Below are 21,664 nucleotides of genomic sequence, written 5' to 3' on the forward strand. Positions count from 1 at the left end.
AGCATCGAGTTGAACTTCTGGTCAACCAGCTTCTGCTCTCCTGACTCAGAATCTGTCCATGTCTGGACCCCGTTCTCTCACGGCCAGAGCCTGCTTCATATCTAGAGATGCTTTCCGCATGGACTGTGGTCTGGGAATGCCTTCTCTGCTTGGCAGGATACTCCCGGGATTCCTTGTGGAGAGGCAGCAATAGTGGAAGGTTAGGAACTGAGGCTGCCTGTCATTTCCAGATCTGCTCCTTAAGACCTGTGGGACCACAGTCAGACTCCCTCTCCTTCTCTCTGCTTCCTTCTCCTCATCTTTAAAATGGGGAGAGGGGCGCCTGGGTGGCTCAGTTGGTTAAGTGTCCAACTTTGGCTCGGGTCATGATCTCACAGTTCGTGAGTTCGAGCCCCGCGTCGGGCTCTGTGCGGACAGCTCAGGGCCTGGAGCCTGCTTCGGATTCTGTGACTCCCTCTCTCTCTGCCCCTCTCCTGCTCACTCTCTGTCTCTGTCTCTCTCTCTCTCTCAAAAATAAACATTAAAAAATTTTTTTAAATAAAATGGGGATAATGATTTACCTGCCACATAGGGTTAGCTGAACCGCGTAAAGCCCTTAGGACAGGTCCTGACACATGGTGAGCATAGTATCATGTTTGCCACGGTGATGTTGATGGTGGTGATGATGATGGCAGCCACCACCGTTGTCTCTCTCCCGGGCCCGCTGTGTTCTGCCGGCCTGATTCAGCCTTCCACTGCCACCCTCCCCCTCCCTGCTGTCTGCGTCTTTGTGCCTGCTGGACTCGGCGGGTTGGGTCTGATTCCCCTCCCGTCTCTCTCTCCCCATGGCTGTCACCTTCTCCACGTGCACGGCGACAGATGTGCAGAGTCCCTGTCCTTGGAGACACAGAATAAGAAACAAGCCCACCGTCCAGAAAAAGCTCACCCTCCAGAAAGCCTTAGACATTTATCTGCCTAAAGGCAAGAAACTGAACCGAAGGATCCTTCAAGGTCATGCCTCTGCACAGAATCTTTCAGAGACTCCACGGCTTCCTGAGGACAGAATCCGAATTCCAAAATGTTGTACCATCTGTCCTCTCCACTTCAGCCCCGTCCCGTCCCCGGCGGTACGGTCACAAGCCTGGCCCTGGAGCCCTGAGAATTACCTGTGGTCCTGACCACGCCTCCACACCTTCCCATTGGCTCATACCTTCCGGGACAGCCCCCCCCTTCCCACCCTCCTCCCTAGACCTCGGAAAACCCTTGTGCCCCCACCCTGTGGCGCAGCCTCTGTCTCCGTCAGCCCTCACCGAGGAAGCACACTCCCGGCCCTGCTCCCGTGTCCTCGCCGTGTCCTGTGTCAGCTGCTGTAACAGCACACGGGCCACCTGCCTGAAATCCGTGGTTTCTTGTGGCAACAGAACGCGGAATAAGTAAGTGACACTTGTGACATCAACAAAGCATAGCTTTACTTTTGTCCCCTTTTGCCCCTTGAACATATATCCAGTTACAGCCGCGTCACTCTGCTCCTGGATGAAAACTTTTTTTTTTTTTTTGGTCCACAAGACATTTAAGAATTTAAATATTTTACTCATACGGAAAAGTACAGAGCGAATTAGCGCGTCCCATAAGAAGTGGTATATTGAACAATTGAACAAACGGTAACGTGATAATATTTGCTTCAGAATTTAAGAAGTTAAACGTTATACACTTGGTGCCCCTTACGTGGCCAACAGGAAGTGATGCCTGCAACCCCCTTAAACTGTTGTGGCCTTAAGATCAAGACTGTCACTTCCACCCGGCCGGATTCCCACATACTACGTGTGCCTAGAACAAGATCTCCTCTTAAAATTCCGTCTAAAATGTGCCCTACTGCCACTGGCTGGGTTTTTGTTTTTGTTTTTGTTTTTCATTTTTACTCAGGAGGCTATTTAAGCTTTATCTATGTCGCTGTGTGTAGGTTGAGATTATTTTAAATGCCGAAGGGCAGCCCGTTGTACTATTACTGATGCCATCAGCGTCCTGTCATTGGTCATTTAGATGGTCCGCAAGTTTTGATCGCTGGGACAGACACCCGGAAGCGGAACCGCCCCGGTGTGGGCACAACATCGGCTCCATTAAGAGTTGCCAAAAAAATTAAAAATTAAAAAAAAAAAAAAAAAAGAATGGGGGGGGGAACAAAAAAAAAAAAGAGTTGCCAAAATGTTTCCCGAAGTGCTTGTTACAATGTTTAATCCCACCGATGATCGCTTGCTCGCTTTGAGAGCGTGCGCACGCATGCGTGTATGCGCCAGCACAGGAAGGGCAGGGGGACCCTGAGGCAGATTCCCTGCTCACGGGGCTTGATCTCAGGACCCTGAGATCATGATTTGGGTCGAAGTTAGGAGTCGAGCACTTAACCGGGCACCCAGGTTCCGCCCCCCCCCACCCCAGGTTCCCCCCACCCCCACCCCCCACCAATGCTTTCTCGCTTATCTGCATCCTTGGGAACTAAATCTTTGCCAAGATGTGAAATGACGTTTTGTGGTCCTTTTGGCTTGTTTTGCCTTTAATACTGGAGAGGGTGGCCATTTCCCCCACGTGCATCGGCCATTGGGGTTTTCTCTTTTGTGATTTGCCTGTTCGTATTCTTTGCCAGAGTTTCAATTTGGTGGTGCGTCGTTTCCTTTTGATTTGTTTGACCCATTGTTCTCCTCCTACCTCTGGGTGACTCAGTGCTTCTGGGTAATAGCAAAAGTAGAATAAATTAAGCCTCTCTGGCTACAAACTCCAGCCAAATCATCACAATCCCAGGAGAGAGAGAACTTCCATCTTTTTCCCGTAGAAGAATCTAGACGAGATGAGTAAAATAGTCAAGCTAGCGTGGCTGGGTAACTGCAGGGTTTGCAACCCCGTGGTTGATTTCTTAGACTGGCTCCGCTGACATCACTGGATGCTGAGACCCATTAACGTTACTCAGATACCCTTCTGAGTTCTCCCAGGCAAGTGAACCCTGCTATACGTAACTCAAATTATTCCTCTTCATAACATCATTCTCGCATTTTTTGTTACGGTGACTCTTGACGGGGGCTCACTAAATCTCTCTTCCAATTACTATTTCACGGGGTGCGTGGGTCCCGGTGCCAGGGCAGACCAGAGTGGATCACACACACGCCTTGCAGCCTTGCTGAAGCATTTAACTCTACTTGATTGGATTCCTACTGTTTGCTTGGTCCCCTCATTTACACGGTCACACTTCTGCCTGTTCTCTCTTGCTCTCTCCTGCACCCTCCAGTAAGATCTGACTCTTTCTGCAAGGCCTGACCTATTCTGTTCCACCTGAATCTATTAACTGTGCTGGTTAGGTAGCCAGGTTGTTGATCCTGACCTCCTTGTAAGAGATTGTTTTTTGGATTTTTTTTTAAACTTTTTAAAAAAGTTTATTTATTCTTTGGGGGGGGGTGACAAGCAAGGGAGGGAAAGAGAGAGCGGGAAAGAGGGAATCCCAAGCAGGCTTTCCAGTGTGGGGCTCGAACTCATGAACCATGAGATCATGACCTGAGCCGGCCACTTAACCGACTGAGCCATGCAGGCACCCCTGAGGAATTGTTTATCATTAATAATTTATAGAAAAAAATTGAGATTAGCTAGAGATCCATCTGTTTCAAACTCATATTCAAACTAGTCTTTTCAAACTAGTATTTTCTGGTTTGGTTTCTTACCTTCCCTAGCTTTTAGATCATAATTTATTCACGTCTGCTCTGTGACATAGTTCCCTTTGACTTGTTTTCAACATTTCTGTGTGTGTGTGTGTGTGTGTGTGTGTGTGTGTGTGTGTGTGTTTTGGGCGGGGGGAGGGGTCAGTCTCTATAAGCAGCAGATAGCTGAATTTTAAAAATTCCAACCAATAGTCTGTCTTTAAAGAAATAAATGTACACTTTATGTGTAGGGGTTGGGCAGGACATTATAGACACTTTAGGAATCATTTGTTCTGCCTTTATTTTGTGTTGTCTGTTCACCATTGGATAGATTGCATTCTCTTCCTATTGAATAGATTACTGCCCCCCCCCCCCACACACACACCTTTTTTCCTGCTTGATTTGCAAGCTCCACATTTCTGTTATTTTACATTTTAAAATACATGTTTTGGGACGCCTGGGTGGCTCAGTCGGTTAAGCGTCCAACTTCAGCTCAGGTCACGATCTCACGGTCCGTGAGTTCCAGCCCCGCGTCAGGCTCTGGGCTGATGGCTCGGAGCCTGGAGCCTGCTTCCGGTTCTGTGTCTCCCTCTCTCTCTGCCCCTCCCCCATTCATGCTCTGTCTCTCTCTGTTTCAAAAGTAAATAAACATTAAAAAAAATTTTAAAAAATTACATGTTTTAACATTTTTTTTTTTTTACAAAGTTCAAAATTACTCAGTATCTCCATGACCCTCCTAAGAAAGACAGTGACCGCCACTTTCGTGTCCTTGATGATTGTTGTCTGGAATTTGGGTGACCCTGATGCTGTCATGTAGACGCAATGTGACTCCTAGGACGTCCTGGCCCGTGCCCCGGGGTGACGTTTGTTTGCTTCCTCTGGCCTCCCTGGGGTTAGCTGTGTGTGAGCCCAGGGGGTTGTTGGAGCCTGATGGCCTTTCCTGAGCCCGGCAGGGGCTGGTCTCAGTGCCAGGGGGCCCCACCTCCCTTATTTCACCTGGGCAGGTTCAGTCCTCTTTTCCCAGCAGGTGAGGAGCCTCCCTGTTTCCTCTGTCTGTCACTGTACCTGCAGCCGGCAGGCTCGCACATTCAATGCAATTTTCTGCCTTCAATTTTGGCTCAGGTTTTGGCTACAGAAATGATAACTTGGTTCGTTAGCGGGACCGTGTCTTTCCTTTTCCTTACTTATATTGGAGTGGGGTCGGGATGCTCCAAGCGTGCCTTTCTGGTGCCAACTTGACTGGTGCACTCGTGCCAGATTTTTGGCTTCCTGAGGGCAAGAACTACTTCCTTAATTTCTGTGTCTCTATTAGGAGCCCTGCGCTGGGTCTGTAAAATAACATCGAGAATGTTATAGGTCTGTGAGTTTATACTACTTGCAACCTAGCAGGTGCGCCTGACACAGTTCCATGAATGCTGGCAGAAGATACAAGACTCCTGGTCAGAGACAAGGCCTGTTGCTGACAGCAATAGCTTTTTGAGCTGGTTCTCTGAGCCCTAATTCCTACAAGACGACACTTGGAGGGCCCGGTGTCACCTGCATAGAGTTACAGCAGAGGACCCCTGAGCTTAAGGTACCCACATCTTTTATAATGGGCAGTAAACCTACCTGCCTTTGTCCTGGAGAGACATGCCATCTTTATCATACCTGACCATGATCTAACTTGCCCTTTGGAGAAGACATCATACCTTCAAAGGCTGTTCTCTCTGCAGATGTCCTTGAGAAGATAGTCCTAAGCAAAGGCAGTCGGTGGTTGTGCTGTAAGACGTGCAGAAATGTGAAAGGCCCAAGGAGAATTGTCTCTGAGCAGGTGGCTGCTCAGTAAAGTCTTCTCTTCAGTGCATGATGGTTCTCTTCCATCACGATGCACATTATGTTAATGGTGGTGTAGAAAAAGCAGACTAGTCCTTGCAATGAGGGAGGATCTTAGTGTTGCCTGCAGCTCTAGGAGCCAACAGCAATGAATGCGGGGAGAATTTGGTCTCTGCATTGGGAGGATAGACTGGTTGGCAAAGGCCTGTCGAGATTGGGTCCCAGAGGACCCCACAGCCTCTGCCTCTCATCCCTGGAGGCATAGCTGGTGCCCCCTCCAACCCTCCGTACTTGGGCCACTGCTGTGCCTCTGTCAACTCCATAAAGAACTTTCTAGAGTCCCTGATCTTTTGCAACACTGGCTGAGGATCCAAGATCCTGGGTGAATGTGTCTGGTTCGACAAGCCTGAGGCAGAGGAGCTGACTTTTTGAAGATTTATTCTGAGGAATGAATGGGCTCAGATTCTCACCAAGACACTTATGCTGGGGAAGTTTCCAGACACAAGAAGGAAATTCGGATCCTGAGCCTGTGCTTTGCTTTAATATACACTTTTGGTAGCAGCTAATATATGTATTAGTTTGCTTTGCTGTGATTCATGATAGGCATGAGACGGATGATTTTGTTTTGTCTGCACTGCTTTTTGTGAGCCCTGTGGCACGTGCATCTATCAGGTAAGCCCCTATAGGTATCTATCATCCATGTGACAGGCCTGTCAGGCTGAGTGCCATATACCAGCCCCTCTGACTGTAAAATCTTGTGGGAGGAAGCAGGTTTTTCCTGGCTGTAAGCCCTCTTCAAGAGCACATATCTTCAAATAGGATAAATGTCAAAGGCAGTTCACCCTCTCATTTCTGGGAACACCTGAGCCCTTCCCCTACCTGGCCCTTCTTCCCAGCTGATGGGAGCCTGGGCCAGTTTAAATGCAGGAATCTGTAGAGGTAACCATGGCTCAAAGACCAAATCCTCTGTATTTCTGCATCTGGGGAGGCGGCCGCTCTGGGAGGAAGAACAGAGCTCAGCACTAGGAGTGTGTGGTCCTAGACCATCCCCTGCACTTACGTCTCTGAAGTAAGGGCTTCTTCGGATGGCCTGTCCAGCTGCCAGATTTGCCTTTTCCTCTGCTTCCCTGGTCAGCCCCGCTCAGAGACACTGTAGCGTCCATGACCGTTGAGGCCCCGCCATGACCAAGTGGGCAACCTTGTTCTTTACCCTCGTGTGCACACTTTGTCTTAGGATGTCTTTTGTTGTTGTTCTTAACTGAAATCATTGTCCCAAGTCACCGGTTGTCTCCCCCCACCGAAAAAGGTTTATCTTGAGAATCGTCTAAATCAGTTGTGCGTAGTTGGAAATGGTCTCTCCTGGAGCACTAAGTCTGGTGTAATTGGGGGGTACCCAAGACATCAAATGGAAACACCACAATGTAACTAATAATACGGTGTTTCATACTGGAATTGATATCATAAAGAGAAGGTGAAGCAGCAAACGGGTGTGAAAGTTAGTGCATAAAAGGAGGGACCAAGAGGCACAGAGCCTACAAGATTATAGGTGTTTCCCGTGAAGTGCATGGTAGATGTTGGGTGTAGATCATGTCAGGAAAATTAACAAGGGAGGATGGATGGAAGAGAGAATAGAAACACTGGTTCTGATGTTGGACTTAAACTTCATCTTTTTTGGGTAATTTTTAAGTTGAGATATAACTGACCTACGACATTATATTCGTTTCAGTGTACAACATAACGATTCGATATTTGTACATATTGTGAAATGAGCACAATATAGACAACAAGACCACAATGAATCTAGTTAATTGACCTCCATTACCACACGTAGTCACAATTTTATTTTCTTATGATGAGAACTTTTAAGATCTCACCTCTTAGCAACTTTCAAGTATACGATACAGTATCATTAACAATAGTCACTATGCTGCATATTACGTCCTCAAGACTTCTTAAACTTACAACTGGAAGTTTGTAACTTTTGATCCTCAATTTCCTCCCCCCCACCCCCCCACCTCTGGCAGCCACGATTCTCTTCTCTGTATTGATGAGTTTGGGTTTTGGTTTGTTTTTAGATTCCACGTTTAAGTGGGATCATGCGGTATTTGTCTTTCAATATTTCACTTAGTGTAGTGCCCTCAAGGTCCATCCATGTTGCTGCAAATGGCAAGATTTCATTCTTTTGTATGGCTGAATTATAGATATATAATTACATACATTACATTACATTGTATATACATAATTGCATTATATAATTACATAATATAATTAATTACATATTAGTTATATAATATATACATATTGTACATAATATAATTAATTATAATATGTATAATTATACATATGATTACGTATAATATGTATAATTATACTTAGTATAATTATATATATTAGATAATTGATTATATAATTACATTATATATAATTACATTTTATTTATATATATATATATATATATATATATATATATATATATACACATATATATATATATAATTACATACCACAGTTTCTTTATCCGCTCGTCCAAGAATGGACCCTCAGGTTGCTTGCATGTCTTGGCTGTTGTAAACAATGGTGCAGGAAATGTGGGGGCGAAGGTGTCTCTTTGAGCTAGCATTTCAACTGCACCCTTTTCTTTTTTTTTTTTTTTAATTTTTTTTAACGTTTATTTATTTTCGAGACAGAGAGAGACAGAGCATGAACGGGGAGGGGCAGAGAGAGAGGGAGACACAGAATCGGAAGCAGGCTCCAGGCTCCGAGCCAACAGCCCAGAGCCCGACGCGGGGCTTGAACTCACGGACCGTGACATCGTGACCTGAGCTGAAGTCGACACTCAACCGACTGAGCCACCCAGGCGCCCCTCAACTGCACCCTTTTCAATGACCTGGAACACAGACGCCACCGACCAGAGGGGTCAATGTCAGACGGGTGGCAGAAGAGGCGAAAACATGGCCCAAACTCCCTACTTAACGTGTGCCTCCGCTGTGGTGCTCTCTCTGGGCCTCCTTATTTGGGGTGGGTCTGCCCAGAAAAGCACGTCTGTATGTGCACAGCGGTCTTCTTTCTGCTGAGACGACACTGAGCCAGAGACTGATTGGATTCCATGGAAGGCCCAGCGGGCGTGAAGCCCCAGTGTGGATTCCTGGCTGGAGGACAGGCCCTCCCTCCCCCGGACAGAAGGTTAATGGGAACGGACACCAGCATCTCTCAGGAGTTTTGGTCCCAGCTCCCGGAAGTGCTGCCCAAATGGAGCCTGTGCTGGCTTCCAACCTAACTGCTAATCTGAGCGGAACTGGCCCCGTCCAGGCAGGGGCTGCAGAGCTGCAAGCAGAGCTGGGACCAGGTTGTGACCATCCCCCCCCCGCACCGCATGCCGGGAAAGTTCCTTCCGGCTGACAGCAGGGCCGGGGAAAGAACATCTGCTCTGACATTGGCCAAGTCACAGCTGTCTCTGCTGATGGCTTATTCCTTAGAACTTGCTGGTATCTGCCCACTCATTCTTGCCAGCTCATCCAGGTCACAGGGTATCTCACGTCACTGTTGTCCACCAAATTCTGTCCTAGAGCCTTTTAGGGATGGGACGATGAGGTAGAATTGTGTTATGCCCAGAATTCGTGATCCCCAAAGACCACCAGGGAGCCGAGTCCGATGCAAAAGCCAAAGAGCCTTTATTCGAGCTAGCTCGAGCTCAATCCCCTACCTGCACCGACGCAGCGGTGAGATATCGGGGAGAGAGAGCGAGTTTCAAAAGCAAAGGTGTTATAGGGGTCTAGGGGCAGTTGGTGAGGTAATGGCTGTGGCCTCAGCCGATTGGCCGGAGAAGGATCGTGGCCTCGGCCGATTGGCTGGGGAAGGGTCGGAGTCCTGTTACGCAGGTCGCTGGGCGTGTTTTGATCAGGAAGTTTGAATGGGTGAGCAGAAGGTTACTCAAGGGGAGGAGGCGTGGTCTAGGTGACGACGCAGAACAAGATTGAGTCCGCGGGCGTAGGCCCGCCCTTTCAAATGGCAGCAGAAGACACCCCAAGAAATCAGTGGAGCCAGTGCCCCAGAGCCTGGAAGAACTGGCCATTCCTTCCTTCCCAGGAGCCGAGAATATAGCCCTGGTTGCTGTGATTTCTTTGCAAGGATGCTCGCAATCAATAAAGGCGATCATTGTATTTACTGCCTATGTGGTTGAACTGCATCCATTCGGGCTACGTAGGCAAGGTCAGCCTGAATTAGTTAGAGATACCTCATTACGTAGGCATTTTCAGGGTATGGCGTTTTATCATGGTATTTCACCGGATTGTTGTGTATGTAGGTAATTGGAATTAGCTGCTACTTCTAAAAAGTGTTTTTAAATGGAAGCTCTGAGACACATTGATAATTAGCATCCTTTTATACCCTCAATTAAACTGCCAAAGTGCTTAGCAGTCTTTCTTCTTAAGTTACTTAAATACAGCCATGTAATTTTATTTACCCGATTTGTTTGCTCAGGCGGTCCCTCTTCAATGACAGCGAAAAGGAAGACTTAGGCTGTACTCCCATCAGATCATCAGACATTGTAAAAATTTGCCACATCCAAAATTCTTAACGAGGGTTTATAGCATATAAATACATCTTTGGTTTCAAAAGCCTACATCTTGAACAAGGAAAAGACACATTTCTTTTTTTTTTTTTTTTTTTTTGTAAAATGTTCAGCCACTTTTGAGAGAGAGCACAAACGGGAGAGGGGCAGAGAGAGAGGAAGACACAGAATCGGAAGCAGGCTCCAGGTTCCAAGCTGTCAGCACAGAGCCGGACGCGGGGCTCAGACTCAGGAGCTGTGAGATCATGACCTGAGCCGAAGTTGGACGCTCAACCCACGGAGCCCCCCGGGCACCCGAAGCAAAAAGACACATTTCTGTTCAAACCACGCAGTGAGTCTGCTATATACTGGCTCACAGACCCATATCTACTAGTTTATCCATTTTTTTCCTGTGGTGCACACAGCAGAAACAGTAAACTCTTGAAGCAGAATTCAATTTTCAGGAAATGCCTCTGTTAAGCCGTGCAGGGCGGTTTTTTCAAAAGCGCATGGAGCACCTACTTGTGCTGGGTGCTAGGAGACCACCAAGCGTCAGCTCTCAAAGGACCCCCCCGCCCCCCGCCACCCACTTTGGGGATGGTGTGAGGGGTTCCAAAGGCAAGCATGGTTGTGACCTGCTAGACATCTCCTGGGGCTCAGTGCCAGTGGCACGGTTGGTCTTTTTTAGAGCTGGCATCAGATGACTGTTCTGAGCTGCAAAATCTGGGGGACGAACAAGAGATCGCGAGAAACCACACTCTGGCCGCGTGCTTTGCCGGTCTGCAAACCAGCGTCTCCTGACTGCAGCCGAGACAGCCAATGACGCTTGGTTGCCTTACAGGAATCAAATTAGGGAAGTATAAACGCCTTCCAGTCATTGCCAAGCACACGTGGCAGTGAAGCTTGAAATCTAAAGCTGTAGAGTCATCAAGCTGTAGAGTCATTAAAATCTGTTAAATTCCCTAAGTTGGAAATTGATGGCTCCCTCCCTGCACACCTGAATCTCGTCCGACAGCTTTGTCGGACATCATTTATCACTCGTGACAAAATACTAACAGAGAAGTGGACACGCCTTTGACCAAATTATCACATTTTGGTTCTGGGTTTTGTTTTGTTTTTTTTTTTTCCTGCATGTGTAGAGGTGCCTGAACTTCCTCTCAGCAGACATAAATAGACGACAAGGTAAAAATGTTCCCCTTTCAGATATCAACCAACACGATTTAAAAAAAAAAAACCCAAACCTTCCATATAATGACTCCCCTCCCCCTGGAGGCCACGTCACTTGAGGTCTGGTGGGCAAACCACTTGGAAGCCAGATAATACACAAAATTGGTTTTCCTCTAGGCACGCAACAGAATGCAAACTCACTACCGAGAGGTACCCTGGGAAGTTCAAAACCAGCTGAATGTCAGTGTTAAGCATGGGACCTATGTATCCATGGAAGCCTGAAGGTTTCAGAGAGGCAAGAAAATTCCAGTATTTCAGAGTCCAGGTGTGTGGAGGCCGTTCTGTGTCCATCTGTTGGATTCACTTGTAGGCACATTTCACCAATTTTTAGTTAGATTGAACTTAGACAGCTTAACCACTCAGAACCTGCCTCTATACCTGTCCAATGGGGATAATGATACGATACCACTTCCTGAGAGAAATCAGCCCATTTCTCTCACCCCCAGCCTTTGGCAACCCCCCACCTACTCTATGAGTTCATCTTTCTTAGATTTCACATAATAGTGAGATCATACAGTATTTGTCTTTCTCTGCCTGACTTATTTCCCTTACCATTATGCCCAGCACCCTCATCCGTGTTGTTGAAAATGGCAAGATTTCCTTCTTCTCTATGACTGAAAAATATTCCAGTGTATGTTTTCTTTCCCTGTACCTCCACTGAGAGATGCGTAGGTCATTGCCGTGTCTTGGCAACCGTGAACAATAGCAGTGAACATGGAGGTGCAGAGAGCTCCTCGAGAGAGTGGTTTTATTTCCTTTGGGTAGATACCCAGAAGTGGAATTTTTAATGGTAGTTCGGCTTTTAATTTTTTGAGGAACCTCCATACTGTTTTCCATAGTGGCTGCACTGACATTCCCACCCACAGGGCTCCCTTTTTTCTGCATCCTCCCCAACTCTTGCGATCTCTTGTCTTCTTGGTAATACCCATTCTAACACACATGTGATGATGTCTCATTGTGGTTTTGACTGGCATTTCCTGATGATTAGCAACGTAGGGTAACTTTTCATGCACCTGTTGGCCATTTGTATGTCTTCTTGGGAAAAACTGTCTCCTCGGGTCCTTTGTTTTTGATCTGTTTCTACTGTACCTCCCACTAAACATGCTCATTATTCCCCCATCTTCCAGTCTTCTTTTGTAGCAACTTGTCTGTAATTCCCTGTCCTACTACCCTATTGCTTCTCCCCTCTCTCCCTCAGTTCCTGGTTTGTTTATTACACCTAACATGCCCTCAGGGTGTTTCTCACCAGTTACTTCTGTCTATTGGGAATTCTGGGTGAACTGACACATGACACAGCCTTGGAACTTAGGCGTTCAAGCCAGCCTGAAATGAGCTCTCACTTGTGCAGAACCAATTACCCCCAGGTCCCTCGTGCTGATGGAAGTGAGTTTTAAATCGTAGGTCTGGCTGCTTAGCAAAGATCGGGCTTCGTCAAATGGGAGAATGCCCGGGTGATGCTGGGTTGAGCTCTTCCGTGACTAAGGAGCACTCCTCCTTCTCTGCTTTTTATTGAAAATGTCATGAGCTTTATTGCCTAAGTGTTAAAGCACAAGGACAAAGTGGGAAATTACTTTAACTTCCATTCAGAGTGCTACATTGCGTGTCTATTTCCAGAGGGCACGGAAGGTCAGCTTGCCTTGCCAGAAAAGGGTGTATTTTGCAAATAAGAGTCCTTAAAACTCTAGTTACAATTTTGTGTTTGACTTTGCAAGGGCCGGATCCCAGAATAGCCTTAAGAATGTTTACTTGCTACAACCTTTTTATTTGTAACACATTGGGATTATAATGCAATTTATTAATTTATTAATTTATTAGTATAATAAATCACGATAAGTAAAAAAAAAATAGTGGTGTTTGCTTGGTCAAAACCAGTTTGTTTCATATTGGAAGGACACTATTTTCTAACAGAATTAAATAACTATTAAATCTTGGGATCAGTAGGGAGCAACAATTTATCTAAATGGATCTGTGTATGAGATCCCAACCAAATGATTATCTAACCTGTTTGGTGTTATCTATTGCCAGAAACTTTTCCTTGGATAATGTATCGCATCTTTGCTGTGCTCGGTTAGAAATCTATTCTTTATATTATGCCCCAGTTGGTCCTGGGATAGCCTACACCCATTGATCCCACTCCTGATCCAACAGAATTAATTCACTTCTCTTCTGCCTGAGAAGCTGTAAACTATTTGAAGGCAGCTTTCACATTTGCCCTGCCTTTTCGCTTCTCCAAAATAAACTTCACTAGTCCTCTCTTTGCTACATAACATCCTATTGACTTTGTCCCTATAATGCTATGTTTGACCCTCATTCCTTATAAATGGAAGCACCCAAAAATGAATAAGACAAATTTAGGTATTACACGATAGTATGCTTTAACGAGTTAGGATTTTATGGCGTGCACTTTTATTAATGCATATCAGGAGGAAACACTTCTGTGACTTACTACCTGTCCTATGATGTATTTACTTGACTGTACTGTACCTTGATGAAAAAAATATTTAGTCTCCAAAAAATACATAGATGACATTAAGATAGAAGAATTTGTTAGGAAGAAATCGGGTCAAGAGGAAGAAGAAATCAAATGATGTCAAGGGTAAGATTCATACCCAATACATGGGTGTTCTCAGCTCCCTGCCTTCACAGCTGAGGCAAGGAGGTAACTAATCAGTTGTGATTCAGTCTCCAAAAGATAACAGCAACCCCGGTACTCAAGAGAAATACAACCGTTTTTGGTATTCAGACATTTCTTCTGTGGCTCCGTGTGAAAAGGACATTGGGTGGAATATTTAGATACGTAATTTCCAAAATGCCTTTTAGATGTACAGTTCTATCAATTTTGATAAGCTTATACACTCGTGTAACCACCACCAACAAGAAAGATATAAAATACTTCTATCACCCCCCAAATTTCTCGTGCCCCTTCGGACTTGGTTCCCCTAGCCAGCCCCTAGCAACTACTGATCTGGTCTTACTGTCTACAGTAATGTAGAAATATGACATTTCTATAACATCCTGTAGTCATATAAGATGTAACCTTTTCATCTTTCAAGCTGCAGAATACTTGAGAGGTTCATCTGTGTTGCATCTGTCCACAGTCCGTTCCTGTTGATTGCCTAGTAATACTCCAGTGCCCTACTCTAGCTTGTGCCCAGTTTGTTTATCCCTTCACCAATTAGTGGACATTTGGGTTATTTCCAGTCTGAAGTGTGTCTCAGGCCATTTGGGCTGCTATCCCAAAATATGGTAGCCTGGGGGGGCTTATCCATAACGGGAGTCTATTGTTCACAATTCTGGAGGTTGGGCGGTCCAAGATCAGGCAGCAGAGTTGGTGGTCCAAGAATTGTTGGTCCAAGAACCAACCAGCAGAATTGGTTCTGGTAGGGCCTGCTTCCTGGTTCACAGACAGCCATGTGTTCTCACATGGCAGAAGGAACAAGAGAGCTCCCTCCCCGAGATCTCTTTTATAAGGGCACTAGGCCCATTTGCAAGGATTCAGTCTTCATGACCTAAGCACTTCCCAAAGACCCCACCTCCTAACACCACCAACTTGAGGGTTAGGATTTCAACATAGGGATTTGGGGGTGGGGTGGGGCACACGCATTCAGTCCAGTGCAGAGTGATGATGAATGTGGTTGCTGTTAACACTCATGTACAAGTCTTCATATGGATGTACGTCTTCATTTTTCTTGCATAGATACCTAGGTAGGGTGCTGGGTCATGTGGTGGGTGTATGTTTCCCAAAGTGGTTGTACCCTTTTTAATTCCCGCTAGCAATGTCTGAGCGTTTCAGTTGCTCTACATTCTTGCCAACATTTGACATTCTCACCTTTTTTATTCCTTGTTGATTTTAGACACTCTAGTAGGTTTCTGGTGGTAACTTATCATGACTTTTATTAGCTTTCTTTCCACTTGCTTGCTGTTCTGTAGTGATATTTATGGTTGTATCAGTTGCCCATCTTTTACTGTATTGACTATTTCCTTATCGTTGAGTTGGAGAGTTCTGTATATATTCTGCACACAAGTTTTTTTTTTAAACAGGTATTTGTTTTGTAAATATTTATGCCTGATGATGGTTTGTGTTTTCATTGCCTTAACAGTGCTTTTTGAAAGAAGAAGCCTTCCATTTTTGTGAAGTCCAGTTTGTCATATTTGTCTTATGATTCACATTTTATGTGTTCTACCTAGAAGTCTTTGCTTAACTCAGGGGGGGCCTCCTGCATTTTCTTCTATATGTTTTTCTCATTTTAGGTTTAATATTTTGATTGTATCAGTTTTGAACAGTTTATCCATTGCATTATTGGAATAGACATGTGAATCCGTTAAAAAGAGAATTGTTCTTTTTTTTAAAAATCCAAGCTAGTTAACATACAGCGTAGTATTGGTTTCAGGGGTAGAATTTAGTGATTCATTGCTTACATATAACACCCAGTGCCCATCCCAACAAATGCCCTTCTTAATGCCCATCACCCATCTAGCCCATCCCCCCACCCACCTCCCCTCCAGCAGCCCTCAGTTTGTTCTCTGTGTTTAAGAGTTCAAAGAGATTGTTCTTAAACAGTTCTTAATAAAGGTCAAATGACGTTTTGTTAAAGAACATTTCCAGAAACAGCATCTGTTGGGGAAGCTGAACCAAGGACATATCTCAGTTGTTCTGATAGAATCCAGTGGTAGGTTATATGCATTTTGTGTTTGTTAATTGTTGCTTCTTTTTTTTAATTTTTACTTATTTTTTAAATTCAAGTGTAATTAACATATAGTGCCACACTAGTTTCAGATGTACAATATAACAATTCAACCACTCCACACAACACTCAGTGCTCATCATGATAAGTGTATTCTTAAAATTTTTTTTTGACGTTTATTTATTTTCAAGACAGAGACAGAGACAGAGCATGAGTGGGGGAGGGGCAGAGAGAGACGGAGACACAGAATCCGAAGCAGGCTCCAGGCTCTGAGCCATCAGCACAGAGCCCGACACAGGGCTGGAACTCATGAACCGTGAGATCATGACCTGAGCCGAAGTCAGATGCTTAACCGACTGAGCCGCGCAGGCGCCAGACATCATGATAAGTGTATTCTTAATCCGCTTCACCTGTTTCACCCATCCCCCCCGCCACCACCACCACCAACTTCCTGTCTGGCAACCCCCAGTTTGTTCTCTGTATTTAAGAGTCTCGTTTTTTGTCTCTTTTTTTCTTTGTTAGTTTATTGTTTCTTTTAAATATATATACTTTTTTAATGTTTACTTTTGGTAAGAGCCCAAGTAGGGGAAGGCAGAGAGAGGGGGACAGAGGATCTGAAGCAGACTTTGCACTAACAGCATAGAGCCCATGTGGGGCTTGAACTCACGAACCCTAAGATCATCACCTGAGCCAAAGTCATTTGCCCAACTGACTGACCCCACCTAGGTGCCCCATAGTTTATTGTTTCTTAACATTAACTCTGAAACCCTCCTTTCTTGAATGGGTTCGATGCCTGGTAAAGATACTCCTGACTCAGGTCAGTAAAATCATGTCTGCAAACGGGAGGAATTTTTTAGTATTGTTTTACAGAACGTTGGAGGAAAAGAGCGCGCACAAATGATTAAGCTTTTCCAAAAGTCGTTATCTAAGCAATTAAAGGCACACTTAAAAAAACGTGAGCCAGAAGGCATTTCTGTTCTTCCCTGAATCTTCAAAAACTATTTCTACTAACTTGCACCCCAGTGGTATTTTTAAGGTGCTGATTCTGTGTTCAACCCAAATCAATAAAACCATCTGATCCCCTACAGATTACTCCATGCGCTAATTGCATTGGCCAATATTGGAAGCACGGTATCTAAAGACCACCTCATGTAGAATATTGTCTGAGACGCTCAGACTTGTAATGTATACAGAGGAAAACAGGCATACACTTTGAATGCGATGCTCCATAAATTAAATATATTTATGCTTTGGAAGGGAATAAGGAGTTATCCTTTTGAAAATGATATTAATGGTCACAGGATAAAACTAGATAAGGTCATATCCATGGAAACACTTTTTTTTTTTTGGTACCTTTTCATCCATTTCACACACCCTCCCTACCCCTGCCGATCTGTTCTGTGTATCTATGAGTTTGGGGTTCTTTGAGATTCACATACAAGTGCGATCATACAGTATTTGTTTTTGTCTGATGGAAACACTTTTAAGTTGGGTAGGAGCTAGACTGTAAGCTCAGTGTGACTAGGGTCCACATCTTTCTTGTTCATGCTTATATCCTCGGTTTCTAGCTCAGGGCCTATAACATAGGGAGGATGAAAGGTGGGGAGGGAGGGAGGGAAGAATGGGTAAATATTTCCTCTACTCAGTTCGAAAGTTGCTTGGGCAATCTGTAAGTATTTAATGATATTAAGTGGGCATATGCCCAGAAATCCCAGGCTGGGTATTCTTCCTAGGGACATTCTCATACAGGACTGTAGAAGGGCATGTAGGAGGATGCTTATTATGATCTGTTTGTGGTACTGAGTTGGAGGTAGCCTAGGTGTCCATCCCTAGGGGAATGGGTGCGTGTGAACAGTATGAAATACTTTGCAACAATCCCGATGTGCATCTATAACAATGTGGGTAAATCATAAAAATGGATTCTTCAGTCAACAAAGAAACACAACGAGATTCATAGCATGATACATTTATGTAGTCTAAAACACATGGACAGTTGAATGGATTCTGGAGCCAGAACTCATGGGTCCAAATCCCAGGTTCCACTACTTACTGCTTGTTGTAGCAAGCTACTTCGTTTTTTGGTGCCTCAGTTTTCCCATTTGTAAAATAGCGACACCTCATTGCACTGTTACTCTGATCAGATGAGTTTATGTATGCAAAACATTTAGAACATATGGTAAGTGCTCCCAGAGTATTATCTATCATAACTATTATTGCAAAGGAACCTGCCTAAAGACATGTATCAAATACCTTAGAGTGGGTGACAAAGAGGAGAAAGGAAAAAGAGTGGGATTTAGAGATGAAGAAGGGAGGCAGAAAAAAAAAAGGCAGCGGGTGGGAAAGTTAGAGCTTACTGTTGGGGCAGGGGACCTTCATTTGTGACACGGGGGAGAGTAAACTTTCCCGGTTTCCCTGGTATCTGAGATTCCAAAACTTCAATACCACTTGCGAATCTTGGATACCTGTGTCTACACCTGTCCTCATTATAGTATTTGAGAATCAAACTTAGATTCCTGCATAAGAATTTATTGTACCTGAATCTTTCACAGTTACTAGCATTTTGAGTAAGAATTGGATTGACGGGAGTTCTGCCGATCTCTTCTGATTTCACTTTCCCTTACCACTTCGTTACTCTCATCGGGATTTGCTTTCTTTCCTTATGTTAATTGTTTCTTTTTTCTTTTTCTTTTTTCTTTTTTATTTGCTCTGGCAGTCTCTGACAAATCAAGCAGGAGAAGGGAGAGACCCACGTCTGCTGTGGCAGGCTATAGATAAAACTGGTTTTTGTTTTAAGTTTATTTATATATTTTGAAAGAAAGGAAGAGAGAGCATGCATGCATGAGCCGGGGAGGAGCAGAGAGAGAGGGGAGGGAGAGAGAATCCCGAGCAGGCTCAATGTGGGGCTCAATCCTATAACCGTGAGATTGTGACCTGAGCCGAAATCAAGAGTCGGAGGCTTAACTGACTGAGCCACCCAAGCGCCCCAGTAAAACTGTCTTTAAGTGTTTAGCACCGCAGTCTCGCCACGGTAAAGGGTTCAAAGGAGGGGACGTATTCAGTCTTCCTGTTGTCCAAGAACATCCATCTGGACGTTGGGCACAAGCACAGAGGGGCCAAATATGCCTTGGTCTTGGGCAGCTGTTCCCCAACCTAGAAGCGGTGTTGGTAGTGAGGTGTGTTACACGTAAGTTGCTTCTACCAACATTAGTTTTTTGTGCATATATGAGTGGATTCGAGTTATTCCAATCACAATTTCCCTCTTTATCACTTGCACTGTGTATTAGAATTTCATGAAGAAACAGAATGCACCCAGATACAAATGAGGAGGCGTTAATGAAGAGACTGTTTACATAGCGTGGGCAGGTTAAAGGAACAAACAAGAGATTGTGAGGCTCCCCGAGGGTCACACAGATGGGAGGTGTTCCCACTCACCTATCGGAAGGTGAACGGGGAAGAAACACCCTGACCTCTCTCTTCTGCTGCCCTCAGATTTCCTGCCATTGTCTCCCATTGGCCTAACTCAACTGGAAGCCAGTCGCAAGGTTGTCTAGGAGATGTACCCCACAGGTGTCGGCTTCCCTGGGCATGGGATAGAGAGGGGGAAGAGAATGGATTGGGGGATGGCAAATGGAGAACTGTCAGAATACCTTTCAATCTTTCTCTCTTTTTCTTTCTTTCTTTCCTTCTTTCTTTCTTTTCTTCTTTCTTTCCTTCCTTCCTTCCTTCCTTCCTTCCTTCCTTCCTTCTTTCTTTCTTCTTTCTTTCTTCTTTCTTTCTTTCTTTCTTTCTTTCCTTCCTTCCTTCTTCCTTCCTTCTTTCTTTCCTTCTTTCTTTCTTTCTTTCTTTCTTTCTTTCTTTCTTTCTTTCCTTCCTTCCTTCTTTCTTTCCTTCTTTCTTTCTTTCCTTCTTCTTCCTTCCTTCCTTCCTTCCTTTCTTTCTTTCTTTCTTTCTTTCTTTCCTTCCTTCCTCCTTCCTTCTTCTTTCTTTCTTTCTTTCTTTCCTTCTTCTTTCTTTCTTTCTTTCTTTCTTAACAAGGAGAGAAGTTTGGGAATTTTATTTAACAGTACCCATGGGAGTATGGTACAAATGTAAACATAATCTGCTAAGTATCTTATGCCAGAAAAGAGATTGCAAATTACTGGTCTACGAGGCTGATTCCCAGGGTAGAACTATAGGTAACATTTTCCTCACATGTATTTCATATGCTATCATGGAGCACAACTCAGTTCTATTTATAAATATATTTGGTAGGCAAATTTCTATGAACATTTAAATATCTGTCTTTAAAAGAGAGATCCCCAGGGAATGTAAGCTCCGTATCCAATTCTTTGTCTTCTACGCCATTGTATACCCAGCGTCTCCCACACAGCCTCCTGGCTCATTGTGAATGAATGAATGGGAAGTGATGCTGGTGCACCTTAAATAGTCTAGGTACGGATTCATTGGATCCACATCCAATTCAGGGATAATGATAGTGACTTGGCCAATTGTGTCAAATTCTTTGAAAATAAATGATCTTAATGTCAGGACCAGATAGTCATGTAGGGACTTGCACCCTGATGGTCAAGTGGAGGGTTGTAACTAAGGTGCACCACATTCAGTTTGCCAAGGAATGGAAAGGAATCAGGACTAGAAATAGGTGCTGGTCCTATGAGCCATGGAGTTTGACCATGGTCCTCTTGTGCTGATAGAGATGGAGGTGGGATGGCATTTGTTTCTTGCCTTTGCTGTAAGTATTCACTGCCCATACCCCTCACCCTCCAAAAGTCAGAAATGTAAAAAGTCAAAAGCCTACAATATACAGAGATGTCCTAAACTCTAAATCTCTTTTACACATATAGTATTAAAACTTATCAGAAAAAACTGGTATGCTCTTATCCTCATGTGTTGGGAAAGGATTGTTAGTCACTTTTGGTGAACATTCTGAGGATGGTACTAAATCTGATTAAAAAGGAGGCGGGCAAATCATTCAGGTTTCCATTTATCCTAACTTCAGACAATGCCACAGCTTTCCACAGAGTGGAATGCTTTAGATCAAGCAGCCCATCCTCATCTTTTATGACTTATAAGCCCCCCAGAGTAGAAGCATCTGAAGGCTTAACCCTCATATGAAGGTCACCCATCATAGAGAAAGCCAATATGGATGGTCAGGCAACTTGTAGGGAAGTGACCTGAGGGTCTAATTTCTCAGTCAAGAAGATGCAGCGGGCAATGTCTATTTTGAGGTTGGGTGGGAAACAGAGCCTGTCTAGGTACACGGTGATGGGTCAGGTCAGTTCCAAAGGTTGAGCAAGTTGTCTCAAAGTGCCTTTAGTAGGGGACCACCGGCAGAGGATTGGGGAATCGAGACTATTGTTTTCATGGATTTGGCAATTTCCTAAGATGGGTGGGAGAGTCAAGTCCTCATGAGGAGAAGTCAAAGGGTCTTCCCTTCCCTCCAGAACTGTATATTCCAGGTATCTCTGGGACAACCAATAAGACCCCTGACAAATGGGAAGACTATCCACAGGGGTCTCACTGAGTTGTTTTCAGATGGGCCAGGATGAGAGCAGGGTGAGAAGCCCAACTCTAAGTTCACTAATGTCGATCAGGAGGTATAGGACTCTTCCCTAGGACTGACCTCATCCCCACTCTCTGCTGCTGGCTTGTGACTCCTGACAACAGATTACCCCCAATCCAGTGATCCATGCCATGGAAACCACTGATTATAGAATACACAATTCTCCATGGAAGGC

At 44.7% G+C, this 21,664-nt stretch overlaps 1 protein-coding gene across 4 annotated transcripts in view; it reads left to right on the forward strand.

Moving 5' to 3' along the window:
- Positions 1-21,664, forward strand: part of CALN1 (calneuron 1) — a 520,543-nt gene that overhangs the window by 350,752 nt on the left and 148,127 nt on the right. The window lies entirely within an intron of this gene.

This window comes from Acinonyx jubatus, chromosome E3, assembly GCF_027475565.1.
Source record: "Acinonyx jubatus isolate Ajub_Pintada_27869175 chromosome E3, VMU_Ajub_asm_v1.0, whole genome shotgun sequence".
Lineage (NCBI taxonomy): Eukaryota > Metazoa > Chordata > Mammalia > Carnivora > Felidae > Acinonyx > Acinonyx jubatus.